The following is a 27847-nucleotide window of genomic DNA, read 5'->3' on the forward strand; positions in this document are numbered from 1 at the left end:
CGTCGGAGCCTGTACTCCGCAACGGGAGAGGCCGCAAAGTGAGAGGCCCGCGTACCGCCAAAAAAAAAAAAAAAAGATTACTGACTATATCCTATCAAATTGAACTTTATCCTAATGATCTCATCTCCCGCAACTTCCAGCCCTGGAGTAAAGAATCTTTCTTCGTACTGTCTCATTCTTCCACATCCTTATCATTTTCCCCCAGAAGGTTTATGCATCTATTTAATCCCTGTTTTTAATAAGCATTCTCAGGTTCTTAGGGGTCTTGGTGACTTCCATGGAGAATAGGGCCCTAAGAACCTGTGAGTTCATTATATACTTAAAAGAGAAAAAGACTATGAACTGTGATTTTAGAAATCAGTTTATTAGCTACAGCAGGTGATGATATGACATTGATCCATTAACATTTGTAAAACATTGATATCTCAAATTATTAAAAAGCGTCATTACCATATGAAGGGCGTATATAAAATATTAACCCCCTTAACTTGGTTGTTAGGTGGTGTTTTACATACAAAGGGAAATGAAGACTTTTCCAATATTTTGGGAAATGGACCCTTTGATCTAAATTATTCTTCCTCCACTTTCATGTACAAGAAGGTGCCCTAGACCTCACCTTATACATCGTACCCAGTATAAGATTGTTTGAGCATCCATGTTTAAAGGTAAGCCGTTGACTATGCAAGGGGTACCCAGGAAAAAAATGAGATGCTTTCAAAGTAAGCAGGCAAACTAAGAACAATGGCCAGAGGAAGGCATGGACCAGCAGTTTGGATTAGGTAAGGAGTAATGTGAGCCTTTGAGATTCATATGAAATATGCTTTGCGGGGAGCTCTTCTTCAAGCTCTCAAGTTGACAGATCGGAGAACTGTTTGATATATCAAACATGAATGCAATTAAGGGAGTAACTACATAGAGTGCCAAATTTCATGCAGGACTGAGCACAGAGAGTAACAGACATCAGAAGAATTTTTCTTTGAATTAGGATGTTATTAATTTTTTTTTAATTTTAAAAAAACTTGTCTAAACCAGAGCCAGCACCTGCAGCTCCTCACAGGACAGAGAATTGGCACCAACATACAAGAAGCAAGGGGGCATCACATAGCCTCCAGATGACATGTAAGGGAGGAAAAATAATTTCCCTCTGCCCTTCTAGGTTCTTGGCTGAAACACCCCCTGTAGTACAAGATAGAGCAACAAGAGAAAAACAAACGGAGGTTTAATAACAAGTGTACCTCCTGTATACATGGGAGATACTCAGAAAAACTGAGTAACTCCCAGAAACGGCTCAAGTCACCACCTTAAATACCACCTCCAGCTAAAGGCAAAAGAAGGTGTTGGGAGCTAGTTATGGGAGGCTACTGGGGAAAGCACAGTAAACGAGGGTAAGGTTATTACACAGATTTAGGTCATTGTCTTCTCCATTGATAAGTTTCTAGATTCGGTTATCCTCCCCCTCTTGTTACAGAGAGGGAGATACCCTTACAGAAGTTTTCCCTTATAAATGTAAATATCCCTTACAAAAGAATAACTTCTCAGTTTTCAGAGCTTCTCCTGTGTCTGCAGTTTCTCCAAAATACAGCCCAAAGTAATTCTTATTGCCAATGCAGCTCAAGTGAATATTCATTTCTTCACATATCCTAGACATGGAAAACATAGGTCAGTCTGATGAATTCCTTCTCAACACTAATAATGCCTTAGACTAGCTGCTAAAAACCTTTTACGCCCATTTTCCTTAAAACTTAGAGAGCTTTCTGTTGTGCGTGTACCATGCTATCCATTTTGCAAAGAGGCCAGTTTTGTATAGTTGAAACATTTCAACTGTACAAAAAGATAATAAATAAAACATTTCAACTCTACAAAAACTGAAATATCTCAGTTAGATGGATATTTCAAGACAATCTACATTAATTTTCTGGTGGTCTTAATTTGCCACTTCAGTTTACATAATACCAAAAAGTCTTCCAGGACTTGTGTTGATGATTTCTCAAATATTAAGAGTTTTATCATAGAATCTTAAAGCAAATATTTTGAATTTTCTGAAAGAATAGCCAAGTAAGTGTAATAATTTCAGACCAGGTAGTTTTGTATAATGCTCATTAAAAATAATTCAACTGGGGCTTCCCTGGTGGCGCAGTGGTTGAGAGTCCACCTGCCGATGCAGGGGACACGGGTTCCTGCCCTGGTTCGGGAAGATCCCACATGCCGTGGAGCTGCTAGGCCCGTGAGCCATGGCCGCTGAGCCTGCGCGTCTGGAGCCTGTGCTCCGCAACGGGAGAGGCCACAACAGTGAGAGGCCCGCGTACCGCAAAAAAAAAAAAAAAAAATTTAATTGACCATATTTTTATATGTATCTTTGTGAATGACACATAATTTCTGCTTGAAGTAAAATTGCTGGTGAAAGGGAATGCATATTTCAAATTTTGAATGCTATTACCAAATTGCCCTTCCAAGTATACCAAATCATACTCCCACCCAAAAGTACATGGCAGTACTTATTTCCACTGTCAAATTATTGTTTAATTTGAGTTTATTTCATTATTTGTAAGTTTATTGATTGTGTTACTTCGCTAGGGCTGCCATCACAAAGTACCACATATTGGGCAGCTTAAATAACAGAAATTTATTTCCTCACAGTTCTGGAAGCTAGAGGTCCAAGATCAAGGTGTCAGCAGGGCTGGTTTCATTTGAAGCCTCTCTCCTTGGCTTGTAGATGGCCATTTTCTCTCTGTGTCTTCATATGGTCTTCCTCTATGTGTGCCTCTTTCCTAATCTCCACTTCTCATGAGGACACCAGTCATATCGCACTAGAACCATCCATATGACCTCATTTGACCTTAACTACCTCTTTCAAGGCCCCATCTCCAAATACAGTCACATTCTGAGGTACTGGGGTTAGGACGTCAATATACAAATTTGGGAGAAGACAATTCAGCCTCTAGCGTTGACCATTCGTACTCTCTTATCTGTGAAATGCCAGTTCATGCCATTTGTCTATTTTACTATTAATCTTTTTAAATTTATTACAAACATTATTTGTATATTAAGGAACGTATTCCTGCTCTATGTTTTTCTTTGCTGTTTTATGTATCAACATACATGAATGCATCTTTTAAATTCTGGTTTATTAGCAATATAAGCCTAAGTGCAGAAGGGATTTTACTTTTCTCACATCCTTAAATCACCACCTAGAAGCATGGCACCTCAGTTTCCCTTGGCATTTTCAGACTAGGTTTTGCTACAACTTATTTTCAATGTAATGCTGATAGCATGGGACCATCCTAGCTGTTAAAGGCCAACACTCATATTTAGCGCTAAATTCTCCTTTATTGCCCCATTATTAACCCTCTAGTGCTGGTACAAGCAGTCATGTCATTCTAAAAAAATTATTTTATAAAGCAGTTGTTTTCGGAACCAGCTGTCTTTGTAGACAGGTAATTAATCATCTATATGGTTTAGTTTGAAGGGCACAAAAATCACTTCCTCTGTGCCTTAAGTCCTCCCAATAAAATCTTCCTTGTCTCCAGAAAGGCCTGGGATAAAGCAAATGGTTATCAGAGAGGGAAGGGGGCCATTCCCAGTTACTCAGTGCTGCAGCAAGGTCGGCGCCGAAGGAAATGAGGCCTGGAGGGTCAGATGATGAAACTTAGGACTGAGAACTGTGGAGAATATAAATAGCCATGCTGTCATCATCACACATCATCTACCATGTACTTATGGGGTGACGTTTTTCACTGATGAGACATATGGCCTCTGGGCCTGTGGGAATCATCATGTGATGAAGTGAAGAAACTGGGTAGAGAATGTTCCTTCTGGAGGACAGAGAGCAAACAGGAGACATACCCACTCCTAGTTCTCCCTGGAAACTGGGACTTTATCACCCTCTGTTCCAGCTTTCTGATCTGTATAACAGTATCTATGGTTCTTTACCGCATTCTAGGAGCCTAAAATCACAAACTGTCAGAGAAGGGAGAGATCACCCCTCTCAAAGATAAACAAGTAAGCAGAGGCCCACCTGACTTCTCTACATGGAGAAGGAAAGTGAGGACAACAGAAGCAGAACAAGGTGGGAAAAGGGACGTGTTAGCTCCTTGAAAAACTATTGGCAATTCACCGAGAATTCATAATTACAGCTGGTGATACACTCACTTTCCCTTTTGAAATGAAACACGGGTTGTATAAATGAGGCATGTTTCAGTTCTAAGGTCTTTCATGTTTATGTAACTCAAATATATACTCAACAAAGCAGCCAATAGTAGGACACACACTTTCCTCGATTTGAGGATTAATGGAAAAATGGCAAAATATTTGTTCTTTTTGAAACATGACTCCATAATAACTTTTAAAGTAAGTTTTGATCTTTTAGTGCATAGCTTAATCCTGAATGCATACTTGTGCAGGGTTATTTAACCATGAAAGCACATAGTCTAATCTTTGCAAGAAGCATAAAAAGGTGTGAGTGTGCGTATATGCCTGTGTGTGCACGCGTCTGTGTGTGCAGGCCCACATGCCCTGGAACCCTGGACACTGGAGTGTGACTCGAGTGACAGTAAACAGAAGGCGAGCACGTGAAAGAAGACTGGGAACATAGAATTAACAGTGGTTCTCCTTTAGTATAAGGGTGTTTTAGTTCTTCTTTGTGCTTATGTCCTTTTTTCTAAGTAGTCTATAGTAATGATGGCTAAGAAGTCTATAGTAGTGGTGGCTAAAAAGTCTACTGTAATGATGGCTAAGAAGTCTACAATAACAGAATGGCTATCATTTATTGTGTGCCTGTCACTGTCCTAAGGCTTTTCAAGGTAATAGCTCATGTAATCCTCTCAACAGCCTATTACCCTTGCTTTATAGTTGAGGAAACTGAAGCAAATGGAGGTTAAGTAACTCTCCCCAGATTCAGATCTGGAAAAGCAGAGGAGCTGGGATTCAAACTCAACAGTTCCAGTGTTCAAGAGCTTAACTGCTACAATAAACATGAATTCACTTTTCTTCATAGATGCGTATGGATGTATATATGTGTATACATATACGTGTTTTTACTAGGCACATACATGCGGAGGCTTGGTGCATTTAAACAAATGCATAGCACCTGTAGCTGAATTCCACGCTCTTGTTTGCTGGAGAATAGTCATCATAACTATTTTCCAAAATACTTTAACTGCTAGGTTTTTCTATTGGAGGAAGAAGAATCTGGTACCAGGCAGAAGGCGGCTCTGCAATCCCTCCTACCGTTTGGTTGCCACCTGACTCAGGACAGAAGCGCTCTCAGATTACCACGTGGAGTCTAAAAATCAGATTAGTTTCAGAGGAGCATATGCTGTACAGTGATAGAAATGCAGATTTGAAACCCTCAAACTCCATCCTCACACTCCATACAAGGAACACTTCTGAAACCTCTCTCTTCAGCAGTCTTCCAGCCTCTCCGCAAACATTTGTAGAATGAAGAGCTCACCCCTCCGAGAGCTCGCCCCTCCATGTTCTCTCATGGAGCCTCCCACATTGTAAGTGAAGTCTCCCCACATGAACCTGAACTCTCGCGGTACAAGCTCTGCACTCAGGAACTGCACAGAAAAGTACATAGTCTAAAGCTGATGAGGTTACCATTTTGCCCAGCTCCCTCCTTCTGAATTCTACCTTTCTCTTTGGGTTCCCACTCCAGTTACCCTGGGAGATAACACAGGTGAAGCTAATATCTGAAAGTAATACATTTCAATGGAAAACACTTCCCTCTGCCGTGCTCTGGTGCTGTCACAGTCTGGGGTCATCACAGCCTCTTGAATGTTGTGTTTAACTAGAGGGGCTGAAAGTTAGTGCTGAGTAACGTGCCAACAATGTTGCAAAGGTGCAGGAATGGACAAATATTGCCATAAAATGAATCAGGCCTTAGGTATGTAATATACCAGGGCTCCAGTTCTTCAACCCTCTGACCCCAAACCATCAGACCCAGACCCTGGCCTCCAGCTCCTATATCTTTAAGACCATGAGGCATCTGAACCTTCAGAACATGGCTGGACCTAACCTTGGCTGCCGCTTCTCAGCGTGTTCCAGCTTCAACCTTGGATTTGCCACAAACCGTGGGTTCTGGCTCTGCCCACATTTGGCATCTCCCAATGTACTGACCCTGGTCATAGTCACTGACCTGGATTTTGCCTTCTGGACAAGGTTTTCACTTCTTGCCAACACTTGCCTATTTATGTCATCATTATTTCAATCTCAGGACTGACGAGGCTCATGACCCTGAAGGCTTAACCAGGCAGACGGAATGAAGCCAAACCACTTCTCTCACCTTATTTGCCACCACTCCTGGGTGCGGCTCCCCTATCCAGCTCTACAGCTTCACCTGGTCCTCCCCACTTTGTCAACACCGTCCCCCTGCCCCACAGGCCCTTTCCCTCTACTCCCCAGTTCAAATCCTAGCACGGGGTTAAAAATTCAGGCTCTGGGGCTTCCCTGGTGGCGCAAGTGGTTGGGAGTCTGCCTGCTGATGCAGGGGACACGGGTTCCTGCCCCGGTCCGGGAAGATCCCACATGCCGCGGAGCGGCTGGGCCCGTGAGCCATGGCCACTGAGCCTGCGCATCCGGAGCCTGCGCTCCGCAACGGGAGAGGCCACAACAGTGAGGCCCGCGTACCGCAAAAAAAAAAAAAAAAAATTCAGGCTCTGGAATCAGACTGCCTGGGTTTGGGTCCAGTTTCTCTACTTATTAACTAGGGGCCTTGGGCAACTGTGACTTAACTCTCAATACTTAGGGTTTTTCCATGTGTAAAATGAGAATTGTAGCAGCACCAGCTATGCGGGTACCACTACCTGCCGATCCGACATCCAGGTCCTTCCTCCTCCTTCGGGTCTGTCCTTAGGCTGCTCTGTGCTCAGACTGACAGACAGAAACCAAAGAAAGCCTCCATTTCTCAGCCAATCCTGCCACTGGGGTGTCTGTATGACACAGTTCTAACCAATGAGATGGAGGGGAAGTCTGAAGTCGGCTGGGGATCCCTAGGGAAGTTTTTCTTTCCATTTATTAGCATTCATTGTTTTCTTTATCCTTCTGCTGGGATGCCAATGAACAGCCTGCAGTGGATCGGCCCTTTTGTACCCTGGGGATAACGACACCCAGAGCCCGGAGCAAGAAGCTAGAAGGAGCTGGAAACCTGATGATTTCTCAAGCACCCACATCAGCCCAGACTGCCTACTCCTGGACTTCTTATATGTGAGGAAAAATAAGTCTCCACCTGATTACGCCACTATGGCCAGTTTTCTGTTGCCTAACAACTTTGTAAAAAGAACTCATGACACATAGCCTTCTGTCTGTCTTATCAAATGACACAATATCTTAACAAGCTACCCTCACCTCAGGAACTGGACTATGGATGCCCTAAGGCTGGGAGAGAAAATGCACTGTCCACAGTGACCTTCATGTCTTGCCTCTTCTTCACGTGCCTAGGCTGGCCCGCATGACCCCCTCCATCCTGGGATTGATGCAGGAATTGGCAGACCAGGAAATCCTTCCCTCCTTAGATCCTTCACAGCACTATTTTGACACCTTCCGCTCTTGGTGTTAAAACCATATTCTGCCTCTACTCCAGCTATTTGTTTATTTTTTGGTCACCCTTCCAGATTATGAACTCCTAAGGGCCAAAAGTGTGTCTTACTCAGTTTGTATCCTCTGCAGCCACCATCCCAATACCTGGCACATAAAAGTTCCTCAGTAAGTATCTACTATGTTTCATTAAGCTAAACTGCTTTGAAACTGACCAGTAAAAAGGACCAGAAATAATTAGTCAGACACCTGGTTTCCTGTCACTTGTTGGTTGGGTGCAATTTGCTTTCTTTATAGCTCTGCTCACAAAACAAATAAGATTTGTTTCCCTCTACTACCCAGAAATGGCATTTTTTTTTTTGTAAAGTATGTCAAAAATTCCAGGGAATCCCAAGAAGGGAAGACACCATGTTTGTAGTATCTTGGTCACTGTCCTTACAATGTGTTTTTTGTTCATTCAACAAACAGTTATTGAGCATCCAAGTGCTGACATTGTTCCTATGTACTGGATATACAAGCAAGCAAAAAAGATAAAAGCAGAAGAAAACCCATTCCTACCCTTATAGAGCTTATAGTCGGATGGCAGAACAAATGTCAAGTGCTCAGTAGCAGACAGTAGAAAACAGGGAAAGGAGCTGGTCCGTAGGGTTGGCGAAGGCTTCCCTGAGGAGGTAGCAACTGAGCTGCAGTCCAAATGAGGCACAGGAGTGGGGCAGAGACAGCTGGAGGAAGACAGAAGAGCAGTGCAAAGACCGTCAATGGGAGGGAGCACGGCTGACGGAAGGAACTGAGTCTGGATAGCCGGAGCGGAGGGTAAGTGATGAAACAGGAGACGTGCACGGGGGCCAGGCCATGCCAGGCTGTGTAGACCTGTGGGAGTTTGTGTGTAACATGATCAGATTTGGATTTTCAAAAATCACTTTAGTGCACAGTGATTGGAAGGCAGCAAGAGGGGCAGTGTGCAGCCTAGACAGTGCAGAAAAGCTTCTCCAAAGGTCAATCTCTGCCTTTTCAACCATCAGCCCTCTTCTTGCAGGAGCCCAAGGGCTCAAAAAGGACCTGGGACAGGCCACTGATCCACTTGGCCAGCAAAGTTTGAAAGTGGAAGATGGGTCAAACTCAACTGAAAATGTTGTAAGGTTGTTGCCAGACTCACAGCTACCCTCCTAGCTTTCAAGGGAGACTTAAAACTCACACCTTGCCGTCTTGGTGACCATAATTACTTACTATGTGTGGGTTGTTGTCTTGAGAAAAGGGAGAGTTGTTTTTCCTAAAGTAATGCAATTTAGGGTCACTATGAAAAGTAAAGAAGTGACTGATAAAAGGAGTCAAGAGTCTTAGCAAGATTCTGTGTTTGTGTCAGGGAAAGATATTTAAATTAAGGAATTTGTGAGTTGGCGTGACAGCCTGGGGGAAAACAGATACATAACTGACTTTCTGGCAGGTTCTCAGCAGGCTCCTATCTTTCTGGGTTTCCACTGGCAGAGCCCAGACACAGCCCCTCAGGCCCGAGGCCAGGTAATCATGTGTTTTGATAAAAGTGAACAGAGTATTCCTTGGAGCTGAAGAGTTCAGTCAAAATCTTACTTGCATTTACTCCAAGAAAAGCCTGGAGTTTTCTTTTTTTTCATCTTAGTCCAAGGGCGAGGTTTTCCAGAAAGTCTGAGAAGAAATTTATGCCTAGCAGTTAGAGGCCTATAGGGAAAGAAAACAATACGTTCCTTTTTTTCTGAAGAAAAGTCCAGCAAACAGCCTTGCAATCAATTTCTCTGGCATTCCTAAGCCCTTGGAGGATGCACATTGGCCATTTTGTACCTACACACAAAATATCATTTAGTCCAATACTGATACCACAAGAGCTGAGTCTATATACAATGGTAAACGTTGCTTAGCAAAAAAACTGGCTGTATTCCTTCATTTACTTATATGTTTCTAAATAGCTGAGCATCAATTAAGTAGCCACACACTGCTACATATTGGGGTTTGCAGTGGTATGTCCAGCATCTCTGATTTCACTAGGGTGCCACCAGGGCAAATGTCTCATGAGTTCTGAGATTTGAGTCCCCACGAGTGAAGGCCTTGTTGTGAGCAATCAGGTTAGAATTCCCATCCTGCAAACTCCTGCAAAATATGTGTTGTGGGTCACAACAATGTGAATATACTTAACAATACTGAACTGTACATTTAAACGTGGTTAAAATGGTAAATTTTATATTATATCCAGACGAAACTATAACTCAAAAAGATACATGCGCCCCTATATTCACAGCAGCATTATTTACAATAACCAAGACATGGGAACAACCTAAATATCCACTGACTGATGAGTGGATAAAGAAGTGGTGCATATATACAATGGAATATTACTCAGCCACAAAAAAGAACAAAATAATGCCATTTGCAGCAACATGGATGGACCTAAAGATGATCATACTAAGTGAAGGAAGTCAGACAGAGAAGGACAAATACCCTATGATATCACTTAAATGTGGAACCTAAAATATGACACAAATGAACTTATCTATGAAACAGAAACACACTCAGACGTAGAGAACAGACTTGTGGTTGCCAAAGGCAGGGGGGTTGGAGTGGGAGTTTAGGGTTAGCAGATGTAAGATTTTATATATATATACAGAATGGATAAACAACAAGGTCCTACTGTATAGCACATAGGGAACTATATTCAATATTCTGTGATAAACCATAATGGAAAAAATATAAAAAGGATATATATATACACACACACCTATATATCTGAATATATGTGTGTGGATATATATATACACATATATATATCTGAATATGTGTGTGTATATATATATATGTGAATCACTTTGCTGTACAGCAGAAAATTAACACAACATTGTAAATCAACTATACTTCAATAAATTTAAAAAATAAACTTAAATATATACAAAAAATAAATAAATAACTGTCCAGTTACCCATCACCTCATCTTATTTTAATCCATGGGACAGCTCATACTCTGGATTTTTCTAGGTATTTATTTATGTGTTTGTTTATTATCTGTCTCCCCACTAAAATCAGGGATCATGGCCGTCTTATTTACTTCTGCAGCCTCAGTACCTAGGAAAGTGGCTGGCACATAGCAAACACTCAATAACAATTTGTTCATTAATATTACTAAATTGCATCATTATACAAGGCAACATAGCAAATACATTAAAAACACATATTCTGAGTCCAAACCAATGTTTGGGTTCCATCCCTTCCACATTGCTATTGGCAAAATGACAATTTAACCTCTGTCTGTTTCTACACCCTGAAAATGGGAATAGTAACTACTTCACAAGATTGACATGAGAATTAGATAATGTCTTACCTTTACATGTGTATAATATGTGTTAGCTATTAATATTACAGAAAATTAAAAAGCACAAATGACATATAGCCTAACTATAGCCCCTCCAAATTTACTTCTATTGTTTGCCTAAAGGCTTGCACTCACATATTGTTGTAATTCATATGCACATAAGAAAATTAATTTTTATTGAGAACTTACTATGTACCAGTTACCATTTTAAGCACTTTATATCTGACTTATTTAACCTCTATTGATCATATGAGAAAGTTACTATTACTATCCCATTTTACAGGTGAGAAAAATTGAAGCCTAGAGGGTTTGAGTAATTTGCCCAAAGTTATACAACTAGAAAGTTGGCTCAAACTTGAAAGTTGTGCTCTGTAGACTCTGTTCTTAACCATTAGTAGCATGGGCCTCTCCATATTTTGATTAACTTTTTCAAAAACTTAACATTATAAACAGCAAGGTCCTACTCTATAGCACAGAGAACTATATGTGTGTGTGTGTGTGTGTGTGTGTGTGTGTGTGTGTGTGTATAACTGAATCACTTTGCTGTACAGAAGAAATTAACACGTAAATCAACTATAGTTTAATAAAATAAAATTTAAAAATAAAAACATTAGTTCATGCCACTAGTTTCATATATCAAAAAAGTCAACATGATTGTCATCTTTTAAAAATAGATTATCCAATTGTGATGACGGAAAGCAGTTTTTTTAAACTGTTGGTGGATATAAATTATATACTGTAAGCTCACTATTATTAGCTTCACTTTATATAGGGACTCCAAGGCAGAAGTTTCAATGATTCTCCTAACATCACACAGCAAGTTTAAGAGCCAAGTCTTCAACGTCCAGTTCTAGTACTTTTGGTCCTTTTGTAAGAGCTGCTAACTGTCTACATTAATGGAATATTACATGTTTAATATGGCAGACCCTGTTCAGTTTTGAATTAACAACTGGTGGTCGGAATTTGATATTTGGAGCATAAGTATTTCTTACCCCGACTCTAAAAATCCTCTCAACCTAAATCAAGATCATGCAATGGCATTCTACAAAATCAAAGTTTTCTCCTTTTGGTTTCTGGATGGACTTTAAAAGTTTGGTCAGTCTGAAACCATAATGGCCTTCATAGTGACATGGTGGGAGAAATCCTACAAGGGTAATGGATCAACAAGAAACCCAGAATTATAGTTCGGCCTATAATTCTGTAAAGAGTAAAGAAAGCGAAAAATCCAGGCCAATCACTCAAGATAAGGCCCAGTCAATGCCACGAAAATGAAAGAGGAGCAGGAGCAAATGTCTGGATCTTTCTGAGGCCTTTTTAAATTAAAGGAACAGTCATTCATTCAGACTTTGCATTTATAAACCTAGCCCGGAGCTGGGTCCCCCAGAAGCCTGTTTTATGGGGTTAAAACTCACTGCCTAGAGGGAAAAGTACCAAGTGCAGCAAGTAAAAATGCCTGTTGAGAGTGGAACTGGGACAGGCAGCTGCTAAGCAGGCCCCAATGATCCCTTCCTCCTGGATCTCATGGCCTTGTGTAATTTACCTTCCCTTGAGTGCTGGTGGGACAGGGATAAAATATGGCAAAAGTGATGGGATGTTACTTCCAATGTTAGGTTACAAAAAGACTCTGGTTTCCATTTTTCTTCCCTCTCTCACTGGTTCCCTAGCTCTGAGGGAAGCCAGCTGATATGCTGCGAGCTTTCCTGTGGAAAAGTCCATGTAGCAAGAAACTGGGGGAGACCCTCAGTGCAATGGCCAGCGAAGAAATGAATCCTGCCAACAACTGCATGAGCCAGCTTGGGACCAGATCCTCCCCCTGTTGAACTTTCAGATGAGGCTGCAGCCCCAGCTGTCACTTTGACTGCAACCTTGAGAGAGACCTTGAGGGAGAGGTATTCACATAAACTGTTCCCAGCTTCCTAACTCCAGAAACTGAGAAAAAATAAATGTTTGTTATGTTAAGTGACCAAGTTTTGGGGTCATTTGTCATATAGCAATATATTTCTAATACAGAAACTTTGCCAAAAGCAAAGGCCCCATTATCTGAGGCTCACTCATTTATTCATTCTCTTAGTACCTATTTATTGAGCATTACTAAGATAAAGTCATATTAGGGACAAGAAGAGTTCCTTGTCTTCAAGGAGCTACGTTCTAGACAAGTCTACAAATATCTAAGAAAGGCAGTAATATTGAAGGTCCAGTCCAGGAAGGCATTCCCAAAGAAATGAATTCCCAAAGAGGTTCTTGACCAGACCTTGCTGGATAGACAGTACTCAACTGGCAGGCAGAGATGGCGATAGGAAAAGCCAGAGAGTGAAGTGGATGGTGGCAGGTAGGAAGCAGGTCTAGACCTCTGAGAGTGTACAAGCTAGTGGAAAAGGCATGAGGAAAAGCCACAGGGGAAAAAGAACAAGGTTCATTCAGAGTTTCCTTTCTGGCCAGTCACCACCAGCATCAGGGACTCTGGAGAAAGAGCCCATCCTCTGCCTGGTCCTAATACTGTATACACAATTTGTTGATCTTGTCAAAGATGGGGGCAGGGAGTGGAATTTCTTCCCTTCAGTTTGTACCATCTCTGAGGTCATTGCTATACTGTTCCATTGTTCCTAAGCTTGAATGAACCATTCATCACTGCAAACGACTAGGGGAAAACAAAATGCACGAAAGGCATTTTCAGATACAGCAGCCTGAGAATTTATGTCTCATCACTTGGAGGTTAGAAATGTAGCTAAAATGATGCATATGTCTCATGAAATGTGGAAGAGAGAAATTTCAGAGTCACAAGTTCAGACCACTAATAAAGATGATTTAATGATGATTGTTGTAGGAGTTTGAATTCCTATTGTATGACAATTGCACATCTGTATTATCATCATTAGACCTTTCTTTGGCTCTTTTTGGAGTCTTTGGGAAAGTCTTATAAGGTTTACTCTAAAAATATTATTTCACAAATGAAGTATTTGAGTAAAAGACACAGGATACCCTCAAACTTCGGCTAATGTTGTTTTCATCACTGGTGTTAATTTAATTTCTTGAGTTATTTAGGTCAAACATTTCTATCATGGAAGTTGTTACAAGCGGAACTGTGTAACCCCAAAATTCATATGTTGAAGTCCTAACCTCCAGCACAACAGAATGTGGCTGTGTTGGAAGACAGGGCCTTTAAAGGGATACTTAAAGTAAAATGAGGTGATGTGGGTGACGGGTACTAATTCAGTATGACTGGTGTCCTTATAAGAAGAGGAGATTATGACACACGCACACAGGGGAAAGAGCACGTGAAGACACAGGAAGAAGACTGCCATCTGTTAGCCAAAGACAATGACCCTCAGAAGAAACCAACCCTGCCAATACGCTGATCTCAGACTTCTAGCTTCCAGAACTGTGGGAAAATAAATTTCTATTGTTTAAGGCACCCAGCCTGTGTGGTACGTTGTTATGGAAGCCCTAGCAAACTAATAACTAGAAGTCTTTATAGTTTCATGAAAGGAATAAAGAGAATTCTCCCAAAAATTTTTAATCATCCTTTCACAGTAAATATATTTAACTCATCTATAAACTATTTGGTATTTGGTATAAGTTATTCATTTAAAAAAAAAACTTTCTGTTAAGAAAAGATGTTCATTGGAGATAAATTAGAAAATATACATAAGCAAAATGAAGAAAATAAAAATCATTCATCCTTTATCAACCAATATTATGATTTATCACCAATGATTTATCCTTGCAGATATATATAGTAATGGTTCAAAATATTCTGATGGAGCATGGACTTTTCCCACAAGACTTTGGTCAAGTTTGGGCAAGCTGGAACCTTCATGAGCTTCCATTTTCTCATCTATAAAACGGGGATAATAAGAACTGCCTTCCTGGGTTTTTGTCAGTTAATAAAGTACAGTATATAAGCACTTAACAAAGTGCCTGGCACATAGTAAACAAACAATAAATGGTCTGTATATTTTATATAGCCTGTATTTTACTATAACAAGTCATTCTGCACATGCTATTTTTACAGTCTGCTTTTTTTTTTTCATGCTTGGTATAGTTTCATTACTAGCTGTTTATGAAGTTCTGTTTCTGGGTATTTAAGCACCCCACATATAAGAATATTGTTTTCGGGCTTCCCTGGTGGCGCAGTGGTTGCGAGTCCGCCTGCCGATGCAGGGGACACGGGTTCGCGCCCCGGTCCGGGAAGATCCCACATGCCACGGAGCGGCTGGGCCCGTGAGCCATGGCCGCTGAGCCTGCGCGTCCAGAGCCTGTGCTCCGCAATGGGAGAGGCCACAGCAGTGCGAGGCCCGCGTACCGCAAAAAAAAAAAAAAAAAAGAATATTGTTTTCTGGTTTCATGGTGTTTTCACTTGAATACCTTTCTTCAGGCCTCTTGGTGTAGAATTTCATGCCGCTTTAAGACTCTTGGTCTTTTAGCAGCCTCCCTGCGTTTGGAAGACTTCCAAAAGCACAGTTGGGGATTGAGAACTCGTTCAAGTTTGAGACGGTGCCAGTGGCAAAGAGAAAACAGAACTGTTCCTGCTGACTCTGCACTGCAGCTGCCAGATGCCTTGGTTAGCTTGCAGAAAGGGAAACAAAATGGAATGGCGAAACGAAATGCTTTGGAGACGACATGGTGGTGGCAGAACAGGGGTTTCCTCCGCTGGTGCTCTTAGCAGTGGTTCTAAGGGTCAGGATGCCCCAGGCCCACATGTCTTGAGTCAGAGCCAGGCCACCCCATGATGCGGTCAGCCTATAGCCTACAGGAGGGGACTCCAACCAGACTGCCAAGGGTACCGGAAGTCACTGCCTCAGTGCCCCTGTACCACCACTACCCCCAAAAGCGACCTCCTCCACCTGAAGCTTTGCTCACTGAGGTTCTTAAAGTGCAAAAACTCAGGACGGTATTTAAACCCAAAGTTCTTAGAATGAATGAGTTTCAAGCCCCTTCCTAAAGCAGGGGAGGTAAACAGCTTGAGAGAATACACAGCATGTGTGGGTAAGAAAGATATCAATTCCAAAGCGGAGGCTGGAGGCTGAAGTTAAGTCCTGTTTATCTCCAACTGTGCAACGGTCATCGGAAGCCGTGCAGGGGGATGGGAGGGCGCCATAGGTACTCAAGGTCTCTTACAAATACTCTACAGCTATCACAAAGAAAAGACTCCATCCTAACCTGGCATCAGGATGTTTCCTAAGGACACGCAGTCCAAGGCTGCTTCCATATAGAAAAGAACTGCTTTTATCCATAAAGTGGCACTTTATGGAAGAGCCTTGGGCTCTACGGAAAACAGGGAGGGAGGGCGGTGAGCTCCCACCGGTTAGCAGCAGTTCTTTCTTCCCGTAGTTCCATTATCACCTCAGGTCAACTCAACAAATATTTGCCAGGCGTCCAGCGTGAGCAGGACATTGCATTAAGGCGGATGTACCGAATGAAGGCTGCTCCAGGGAGCTGGAGCTTGTTCGTGCAGCAGCTTTGGCGCTGGAGGCTGTGAGGAACCCACCCCGCCGTACTCCAAGGTCAGCTGCTGGGCTCCCTGCACTGGAACGGAAGGGTCACTATAATACCACCCACTGGGGCTTTCCTGACAACCAGCTTTTCTAAAGACAAAGTGAGAATCTCTCTAATCAAGAAAAACAATTTAACACGGATCTTGGAATCACCCTGAGAAACACATGTGACTGTTTATTTCATAAGAGAGCGATTTTGTGGAAGTTCATGTTCAGGACTGTGTGTCAATGGCAATACATTGCTGCAGCTGGCTATGTATATTTTAATGTCTTTTTTTCTGCTGGTTTTTCTACCAGAGTTTGGAAGCACAGAAGGTCACCAACATAAACTTTATGCTATAAAGATGCCTCAGCAGAACCCCTAAAATGACACAGTTCCCAATTACAGCTAAGCAATTCCACCCATTTTGGGGGGATGCCTGAAGACACGGGGTCTTCATTTCTTCATGTGAAAAATGCGCACTGTGCTGGCCAGATGAATCCCAGTGCCTCCCAGGCCTACAGTCACCTTGCAAAGGAAACCGCCACTTGGAGCCCTGTGGAGGAAAACTGCTCCAGGCCAGCAGTCCCAGCTCTGGCTGCACATTAGAATCACTGGAGAGCTTTTAAAACATGCCACTATCCAGGCTCACCCCACAGATTCTAATTTCAGGGTTCCGATTAATCCTGGATGGGGTCTAATTTCTAAGTCATCACAGAAGATTCTGTTTTGCAGCCTGGGTTGAGAACCACTGCTTCAGACCATTCCATAAGCTGGAGAGATCAAGCACGACTCCACCCCCCCTCCCCCATATGCAATTAATGGGACCAATGTCGAACTCTTAACCCAAGGACAGTCAAGACCTAAGTTGGCCTGGGTCCTCTGAGGTGGCCTGTGTTGGGATCTCCAAGGCAATCCCCATATTCAGAGATGTGCTACAGGGACTCATCACATAGTTGGACTCATGGTTAAGATTTATTACAGTGATGGAGTAAGGATACACAGCCAGATCCTAATGGAAAAAGACAGGCAGAATCTAGAGAAATCCATGCACAGGCTTCCTATGCTCTCTTTCTATGAAGGGACACACTTGAACACATTACTTTCTCCAGCAATGAAGAATGTAGTAATATGTGTGCAATGTTTCTTCCAGGAAAGCCCAGTAGAGACAGAACATTCAACATGTTTACTGGGGACTGGTCACATCTGTACTCTCTGCCTAGCATGCATCAAAATTCCAGACTCCCAGAAGGAAAGCAGGTGCTCAGCATAAATATCCTCGTTTGCACACAGTCTAGGCACAGAGGACCACCCTTCTCAGTTTTGAGAACGGCAGAAACACCCACATACCAGCCAAAGGCCAATCTTGCAAGCAGGCCTTTCCAAAGAGAGCAGTCTCAGGCCTGCTGTGTTAACTCTTTTCTGCACACGGCCCAAAACAGAGATGCTGATTATCAGTTAGATGGGTAGATTCTGTCTCAGGAATTTGCCTTGGGAAATAAGAACAGCCTGAGGAAGTTGTTTTGAGAGGAGAAGCGACCACACACAAAGAGAAGCAAAGATAAGAACATGACCCAGTCACACGATGGCGATGCTCCAGTGAAGGGCACAAGCTCCAGTGCTGAGGATTCAGCAAGGCAGCTCAGCTAGCAGATCTCTGTCGGCTCTTCTGCCTCCCAAATCCTGTTGTTCTTCCTTCCCTGAAACCTGTCACCCCAGCCGTTCCTGGGTTTCCATGAATATTCTGTGGAGCCACTTCAGAAGTCTGTCCTCCCTATATGTAGCTTATCCTCGCTCCAAACCTCCATCGCTCAGCCAGAGTACGTCTCAATATCTTTTAACGAAAAGAGCTCACAAGCTCGCTCATCACACGATACTGACCCAGGACCCTCAGAGGTAGGCAGAGAAAGAGCAACCAACCACAACCTCAAAAAAAGGAAAAAAGGCGTGTGAGTCGTCAGCCAGACTAGGCTTCACAAAGCCACAGTTATTCTTAGCCACACACTGCCCTCCACATCAAGTGGACTTTTGGCTGAATTGGGTGATACCTTTGCAGAAATGATTACAAAGTTTTGGTGATGGAGACCATGAAGATGTGGTCTTTGTGGTCCCGGAATACAAAACAACTAATGGAGAATTAGTTGGAAAAGTTCCCAGCTCTATGAAACTCATCCAGTTATAACTTGGTCTCACTCATTTAATGTTTAGCTGGACGTATCTATGGACTTCAAAATCATTTTAAACAGTGAAATAACCACATAAATATTCAGTTCAGATGCTGTGAAATTCAAACTTTTAGGTTGAAGGATTAAGACCCTCCTCTATCAAAAGAGCACGAGTTTATTCCTCTCCATTCTACAACCCATCTTTCCAGTGCTAACACTATCACCATTACATGTTCTTCCTATCACAATGGTTGTTGATTCAAATAAATCAGAGAATGTTAGAACTGGAAGAGACATTACCAATCACCTGAAATTCAAGCCTCTGGTTTCAGAGAGGAGAAGCTATAGGCCCAGCAAGATTTATAGGCTTATCCAAGGTCTCACAGCTGGCTTGAACCAGAGCAGAACTAGAACTCTTAATCTCCTGACTCCCAGGCTAATTTATTGCCACTCTGGGCTCTTCGTGCTGGTCTTTTCCTGTGCGAGAGAATTCAGGCTCCAAAACTGTGGATGACTTCTGACTATTTTTGCAGCCGTTATCTTTCCAAAGTCTATTATCATTCCCAGAAAATATTAACATTCGCAAGGCTGTGGATTTGTGATTGTGCAATAAGTAAATAATACATCGTTCTCAAATGTGCTAATCTTTGCAAACCAAGATCACGTGTTTGTGAATACCAGGGAGCTACACTCAAAACATGTACTTCTGAGTCTCGAAGAACAAGTCAGCACGATGTGCTTTTCGCTGCAGTTCCACTTAAAAGAGAATTTAACCTTCACTCACTCATTTACTTTTAAAACCACGCCACATGACAGTATTCAATTCAAAAAAGGTAAATGTTACCTGTGTAACAACTTTACTCGGACATTAGGCATCAGTGAATCTATCAGTGATCAATGAACAATAACTTCGTTAACCATTATTAGAATCCCAGCTGTTCCAGGATTGGGGGTGGTGAAGGGAGACAAAGCAACACAAAGTAAGATACTCTCAGAGCATCTAATGTGCAGAAGACAAAATGCAGAGAGATATGAAAAATGTGCAGAAAAATATTAAAAACAATAAGCACTAGATCATACAGTATATCTTACAATAATACCCCAAGAACTCAAGGACAAGAGAATAGCAGAGACAGGATGGGTCCAATTAATAGTTTTCTGACTGGGCATTTGTGATTGGACGTGGTTAAAATAGAGCATTTTTGCTCCGAGGCAGAGTAGAAAAGCAGGACAACTTTGATGTCAATCTGATTTTTATTTCTAATTTTTTCATCCACATAATGAGTATTTATTGAGCACATTTTTATGTGCCTAACACTTTGCTGGCCATTGCAAAGGATCCAACTATGGGAGCATCGCTTAAATTCTCAAGGCCTCAGATTCCTTACCACTGAAATATGAAAAGTGTATCAGATAATATTAGGTCCCTTCTAGTTCTTACTTTCTATGAGTCTAACATCTCCAAGATGAAGAAGGAATTCCTGATAAGCTCTTATAATATTAGGTCCCTTCCAGTTCTTACTTTCTATGAGTCTAACCTCTCCAAGATGAAGAAGGAATTCCTGATGAGCTCTTACAATCTGTTTGAAACAACAAAATTTGTGTGCGTGGAAACAGGCATACACAATACCTGATTTTCAGGGGTTCTAAAGTTTTTTGCCCTCCTAACACACAGGAGATTTATAACACGTTTCTTTCAGTGGCTCAGTCAGTACACTTGGAGAACATGCCCCATAGAGGGGAGAATCAAAATGGCAGTGGAAAACTAAATAGGTTTGAAAAGTTCTCCCAGGTGATCCAGACATGAGCCCCTCTTCTCAGAGGGGCTCTGCCACCTCTTTGCTCAAGTAAGAATCATTGGATTAAATGTTCAAACGAATGGAATAGTTCTGATGAAATGTGCTGAAATGGTAAAGAATAAAAACTTTCTTCTTTCATTCAAGATAAATTCAAATACCTACTGTGTTCCAGTCATTGTGCTAGGTATTACAAATTAACAATAAAGAAGCAAACCAGAGACCCAGCCCTTCAAGGACTTAGAGCATGGTAGCCTAGGTCAACTACAGGACACTACAGGCTACAAATATCAGAAAACCTGACAGGCTTAAACACTAAGGACTGTGATTGGATGATGTAGCTGGAATCCTAAAAGTAGGGCAGGCATCACAGTTGGCTTCATCTAGTGATTCCAATTAGTTGGTTTCAAGGAACCTTGGCTTCAAGTCCCAGCTCCTCACTTACTAGCAACATGACTCCGGCGAGTTGTTCAGTTTCTCTAAATCTCAAGTTCAACATCTGTAGAACAGGAATAATAATTGTTCCTGCCTCAAAGCATTGCTATGAGGATTAAATGGGACAATGGTAATGAAGCACTTAGCCTGATGCCCAGAAAAAAGCAAAGTCTCAAAACAGTTATTATCTCTATCATCATAATTAAAGTGGCTGACTATGTGCAAAAGTGAGACTTAAAAAAAAATACAGAATTTTACAACCCACAGCTAAGCTTGTGAAAAAAGACAAAAAGTTGGTTGAAAAGTGATTTGGGGGCTTCCCTGGTGGTGCAGTGGTTGAGAGTCTGCCTGCCAATGCAGGAGAAGTGGGTTCGTGCCCCGGTCCGGGAAGATCCCACATGTCGCAGAGTGGCTGGGCCCGTGAGCCACGGCCGCTGAGCCTGCAAGTCCAGAGCCTGTGCTCCGCAACGGGAGAGGCCACAACAGTGAGAGGCCCGCGTACCGCAAAAAAAAAAAAAAAAAAAAGTGATTTGGGAAGGATAATTTGCAGAATGTAGCAGAAGCCCTTTCGGAGAAAGGAAGATAAAAGGGTGGTAACTGGAGGGAGATCTCAGGATGGAGATAGAACTCGTTATTTTGGAAGTAAAGAAACCTGGGTATTTTTATAGTCTGTGAGGTGGGATCTAGTAGAGGTGAAGAAGCTGAAAATACTAGAGAAAAAGAGAATATTGCAAATTGCAGAGGAGATGGACACCAAACACAGGTGTAGGGATTTGCCTTGAGCAGGTGATATGATGACAATTTTTAAATTATTCCATTTTATTAAACGCTTACTATGCCAGGCACCAGCCTAAGTACTACGCATGTTATCTTATGTTAGCCTCACAACAACGTTAAGAAGTACATACTTTTTATCTCCATTGAGCACCTCTGTTCAAATCTAAAACTGAGGTTTGGAAATTGTTAAATAACACCTAGGGCTTCCCTGGTGGCGCAGTGGTTGAGAGTCCGCCTGCCGATGCAGGGGACGCGGGTTCGTGCCCCGGTCGGGGAAGATCCCACATGCCGCGGAGCGGCTGGGCCCGTGAGTCATGGCCGTTGAGCCTGTGCGTCCAGAGCCTGTGCTCTGCAGCAGGGGAGGCCACAACAGTGAGAGGCCCGCGTACAGCAAAAAAAAAAATAATGAAATTTTTAAAAATTAAAAAAAAATAACACCTAGTAAAAATGGAACACAGATATGAACTTGACTTTCACACCAAAACCTGTGTCTTGATACCTAAGTTAAATTGAGGTAACGAAATGAGAAGAGGTGCATATATTACATATACTAAAACATCTGTAGCTTGGGGATAGCAATCAGTGGGAGTCTGTACTGGATAGAATCCGTATTCTCCAGGAAGTATACAAAATTAACTACTGAGATAGAGGAGTTCAGACAATGTCTAGAAGTCACAAAAGAAGGAAAAGAATTACTGGGGAGAGGCAACAGTCACATAAGAATTTTCCAGAATCAATGAAAGACTTAAATGTTCAGATTTAAGAATCACAATGAATACTAAGCTAAACAAGTAAAAATTAAGGCACACTTAGATTCACCCGGGTAAGACTGCAGAACACCATTGAAAATAAGAAAATTTTAGTATTCAGAACAAAAAAAACCAGAGTACCTACAAAGTAACAATTAGACTAAAGCAGACTTCTCAACAGGAAAAAACAAAGACCACAAAATAATAGAAAGTGCTGAGGAAAAATATCTGCTAGTATCATTCAAGAGGAGAGATAAAGTTTGAGCGTGTATGTTTTCAAACAGTCCCTGAAAGAACTACTAAAGAACGTACTTTAGAAAGAGGAAATTGAACAGAAAAGGAATGAGTGGAGAGCAAAAACCAGTATGGATCAAAGAACTTGGTAAGTATTGATACTTTGGTAAATATTCATTCACTGTTTGAAATAACAACAATAATAATGACAACTGAAGAGAGGAATTTAAATGAAGTAAAACTAAGATACTTAAAAAATAGAAGAAGGGGAAGGTGATTTAAATTAAAGAATTCTAAAGTCATTATTTTGTTCAGAAATAGTGTAGGCATATCAATTTTTGACTTTTTAGAGTATGTTTCTTTTTGTAACAGTAACCGCTATCAAATTACAATCTCTACTTTTTTTTTTTTTTTTTTTTTTTTTGCGGTACACGGGCCTCTCACTGTTGTGGCCTCTCCCGTTGCGGAGCACAGGCTCCGGACGCGCAGGCTCAGCGGCCATGGCTCACGGGCCTAGCCGCTCCATGGCATGTGGGATCTTCCCGGACCGGGGCACGAACCCGTGTCCCCTGCATCGGCAGGCGGACTCTCAACCACTGCGCCACCAGGGAAGCCCACAATCTCTACTTTTAAAGGCAGAGAACTTCAAACTCATGGTTTTAGAGTGAACATAGGAATGGGTGTGACTAACTGTAGGTGTAATTAATTTCTATAGAGAAAAGGATCTAAAGGAAATAGGACCAAATGTTAGTATTTGTTAGTATCTATTATTTTCTGTATTTTTGAAATATTTTGCAATTAATTTTTTTTTAAAAAAAGAAGAAGCTTCTGGTGCTTTTAACTGACAGGTTTTGCTTGATCACATATCAAGCCACAATCGCTGAACCTTCACTAAACAAAGAAGAAGCTGAACCAGCGAAGCTCATATTTGTCTAGCTAGGGCCTCACCACCTGCAGAAGCAGAAGTACATGATATGTTCCTTTCTGTTTCTGTAAGCAATGTGTCCCTGTGAGGCATCTGGACTTTGAGCACGTGAGTCAGGCTCATAGTTACAGCCTGTCTCACCAGGTCACAGTGACCTTTGTGATTATCACTTAGATGCTTCTGGAAGGATAATCTTAGTAGTCTTTCAAAGTCCTTTCCAAGTCTCTGTCAGTCTATGTTTATCATTTTCATGGTCTAATTGGGCAGTTTTCATAAACTGATACAAAGTGTCTTCTGCATGAGCACAGTCAACCTTTACAGCTGTTGTAAAGAGAGTATCACTCTAACTCTGCCTAGCTAGAGTTGGTTGGTTGGTTTTTTAATGGGATATGAGTCCTTTAATAGCAGTCTAATCCCTTCAATTTACAAGAAAGTGAGGGCTAGAGAAATCAGTCTTCTTGCCCAATATCTTACAACTAATAAATGAGAAAGCTGAAAATCAAATTTTGGACCCATCACTATCATCATTCTCTAAGATAATGCCTACATTCCTAAGCTGTTACAGGAAGAAGTATGATATCTGTGAAGATCCTGAAAGTATCGATCACAATGACATCATGATTTATGGATTTAACCCCACCTGATTTAACCCCAGTAGAACAGCAAAGTGCAGTGCCTCTGGCATTCGAGGCCACACCCCCGGGCTATTCATGTCTAGCCTGTGCCTATCCAATGCAGCCAGGCTTCTGGGATCTTCAGAGGTAAGTCCTCCTGCATGACCCCAAGTTGTGAATCCAAGTTGTGAAGAGTTTGAGGAAGACACATTTGCTGACAACACAACCTTAACAACAGCCATAATGTTGCTAACATGGTTAGACACACCTCACTGGAATGATCAAAACTGCCCAGGTCACCTGCTGTTGGGTTAAAGAACCACTACCCTGGAGAGGACTCTGAGAAGTCACAAAGGACACCGAGATCTAACCACAGCACTTTTCAAACTTTCACGTGCACATGAATCATGCAGGTATCTTATGAAAATACAGATTCTGATTGAGTGGGCTGGGGTAGGGCCTGATATTCTACATTTCTAGCAGACTTCCAGGTGGTACCCATACTGCTGGTCCCACGGGTACCCTTCAAGTAGCCAGGCTTTTCCCGGTGCACAAAATTCTCACAGGGTCTGTGATGAGACTGTGCTTCTCTAAGGCAGGACTTTGGCGGCCAGGGAGGGTTGGAAGCAGGTGGACTGTGTGAGCAGTATGCACAGAACTAGTCACGTGCCGCCAGAGTTACGGGGGTGAACACATGACCGTGAATGATTAATGAACCTGAAGGAGGAGCCTTCTGGGAGAGAAAGGTTTCTGGGAGAGAAAGGTTTCTGGGAGAGAAAGGTTTCTGAAGGCTTCTGGGAGAGAAAGGTTTCCTTTTTTTGAGAGAGGTTTTGAAAGTGGCTCTTGATGGTTCATTCACCTTCCAGCCAAGATGGAGTAGCCAGCACCAGTACCCTCCTGCCGGAAACTACTAAAACACAGGGTAAAAATATATAAAACAATGATTTTCGGACATTGGACACCAGGTTGTGCAGGACAGTAATCCCTGGGAAAGGGGAAAAACTGAAAAAAATAAAACAGAGTGTCAGTGACCTGTGCAACAACTTCAAGCAACATAATTTTATGTTATTGGATTAACTGGGGTGGAGTGGTGATAGAAGAAAATATTGGAAGAGATAACGGTTGAAATTTTTCCAAATTTGATTTAAAAAAAAAGAAACTCAAGATTTAAGAATCTCAATGAGCCCCAAGCACAAGATAAAAGAAGAAAAGAAAGGAAAGAAAGAAAGGGAGAAAGACCAGATCATTATAGTAAAGATAATTTGTCAGTGGTGGAAATCTATAAAATATTTTCCCTTAAAAAGAAGTCTGTATGTTAACCAGTTTTGAAGAACCTGTTTTAAATGAATTGCTGTTCTCCTTTAAGTCAGTACTGCAATGATGATAGTTTGATTTCTGTTTCTGCAGAACTCAAAACTAGCTTGGATATGTGAACAGATCTCATTGTTCTGCTAATGTATTATGCATCTTGGTCACATGTTCAGGCCAGACCAGGCTCAAAAGGCAGCCACAAATTCTGCGCCCATGAAATTATCTGTTTCACCACAGCTACGAATCCTATACTCCTTTCATGTGTGTACTTAGGGGCTCGATTTCCATCCCATTCTTCATTTAGATATACTGAAGGCCGACATGGTCTATACGACCTCCTGCAAACTATTGTGAGTGAAAATATGATGATGATTTTTTCTTACTTAATTGTTCCAAGTTTCACATACCCTTCATGTCTGCCATGTCCTCTCAAGCACTGCTTGCTCCCCCTCTCACAGTTTCACAATACACACCACTTACTGTCCAAGAGCACAAGGAGTGTCCAAGAATCCAATGATGAAAGAGGGAGAGAGGGAACTGGACGCTGTCATCAGCCGCCTAGCACCACTGTCACTCTTGGCCCTGCTCTAGCTAACGATTGCTTGTCCCTGCTCTGGGTTATAGTTCCAAGGTTTCAGCTCTTCCACCCTTTGATGCTTAGCCACTTTTTCTGCAAAGGCTTGAAATCATGCCAGAGTGAATGTGTCATCTAGGAGGGGTTCCCGCCTTCAACACACTCTGCCCTGAAACCAGTCTTTACCCAAAATCCTTAGACCCCTGCACTGAGTCTTGAATCCCTTGTCCTCCTGGTAAGGTCTGCTTTAGGGTCCATGCTGTCCTTCCCTGTCAGCAGACTCCAGTTCAGCCTAAAGGTTTCTCTAATCTACCTTTAGCAGGTCCAGGGCATTCCCATTTCTTCCTCATAGGAAGGCCTGATCTCTTTATGTAATTGGTCTCCCCTTCTCCGGAACTCTGCCTACCAAGCGAAGGGCTTGGATAAGGGCTTGTATCATCAGATACAAAACGTTCTGTCCCCTTTCTCAGGATATCAGCTCATTCGAGTCTCATCTTTGATAACTGAGAGAAGGCTACTCATCCTTCTCTTAAGGAGGACTTCATGCATAAAAGTGAAACAAATGTCAATGCTTAGGTGATTTTTTTATCTCTTTCTATAAATATGGAAATTGCTCACACGATATTTTAGAATTCTGCTTCAGCCCCTCACCCCATTATTCAGAATCTCCACCATACTAAGAAAGCAGAAAGAATTCCAAAGGACATATATCTATAGGTGGAAAAGAATCGCACTGCTTTTGTTTGCTTATTTTAATACCAATGATCATTTTTAGACATCAAGACCTTCTAACAGATTCTAATTCCAAGGAATCCCAAGCTCCCTCTAAGTCCTCCCGGCTCCTATCTTGCCTATCTTAACATAAATGAGTCCTTTCCTACCGACTTGGGTGCACAAGAATTTCCTGTCCTCCCTGCTCCCAGGCCAGGGCCTCTCTACCAGGGAGTTGTCTCCACTTGTGCCACAAAGGGTAAGCTCAGACGCTTGTAGTTTGGAACTCTTCCCTTGCCCTTCCTGGGTGTGATTGAGGAACAAAAACTAGGAAGGAGACATCCCAGAGAGTGGATGTTTCTCACTTAGATCTAAAAAATCTCTATCCCAATCAACAAGCCCTTCACAAACGACCAATCAGAAAAACTGTTAGTACCTCTAGCATCTAGCCATTGCCTAGGACGTAGTAGGCACCTGTTCAATACTGAATAAATAAATGAACAAATCTGTGCCTTTTCATGTGTCTCTGACTGCAGCAAATATCATGAATTTCAATCACTTAATATAGTATACTTCTATATTCGCACTTTAACAGGAACCTCCCAAAATCTTAAGGCAAAAGAAATTATTATTGCTCCAAAACACCATGGTTACTCTAATAATAGGATTCCAATATTGGCTATTTTTGCTGTCTGAGGATCATTAACACTAGCTTCTACAACAACCAACCCTAAAACTTCATCAAGCCACAGCTGTTTTATTTCTAGTCCACTCACATTCTGATGTTCATTGGGTGGCTCTCCCAGGTGGATTTCTTCTAAGCTTTAACTCAGGGATCCAGGCTCCTTCCATCTGTGGCTCTGCCTCCTGGAAAGGAAAAAGAAGAGTAGAAGATCCAGGAAACGTGAGTGGCTGTATCACTTCTACTAATATTCTATTGTCCAGAACTAGTCTTGTGGTCCCAGCTAGATGCAAGAGCATCTGGTGGGAAATGTGATTTTCTTGTTTGCTCAGGAATTGAATGCATACAGTTTGGTGAACACGTTGCACTATCTTTGCCATAGGGGCTAAAGGAGAATTTCATGTTGGGGGGCCAGGACCTCACTAACATTGTAACCTTTACCCTATTTCTCCTATGCCTTTCTCTTCGGTGCAGTTTCATCATGCATATCCCCTCAATCAGTCACTTAGAGTATAAAAGCTTTCACTATGAT

General features: G+C 42.0%; 1 long non-coding RNA gene across 1 annotated transcript; it reads right to left on the bottom strand.

The window, feature by feature from the left end:
* On the bottom strand, positions 1-27834 carry LOC309820909. Its single transcript, XR_014296560.1, has 3 exons — positions 27757-27834; positions 27410-27500; positions 1-1640 (listed from the first exon to the last, which is right to left on the bottom strand). It is a non-coding gene; the product is annotated as an uncharacterized lncRNA (long non-coding RNA).
* Positions 27835-27847: the final 13 nt, after the last annotated feature.

Source organism: Grampus griseus (assembly GCF_964374135.1).
Source record: "Grampus griseus genome assembly, chromosome: 3".
NCBI lineage: Eukaryota > Metazoa > Chordata > Mammalia > Artiodactyla > Delphinidae > Grampus > Grampus griseus.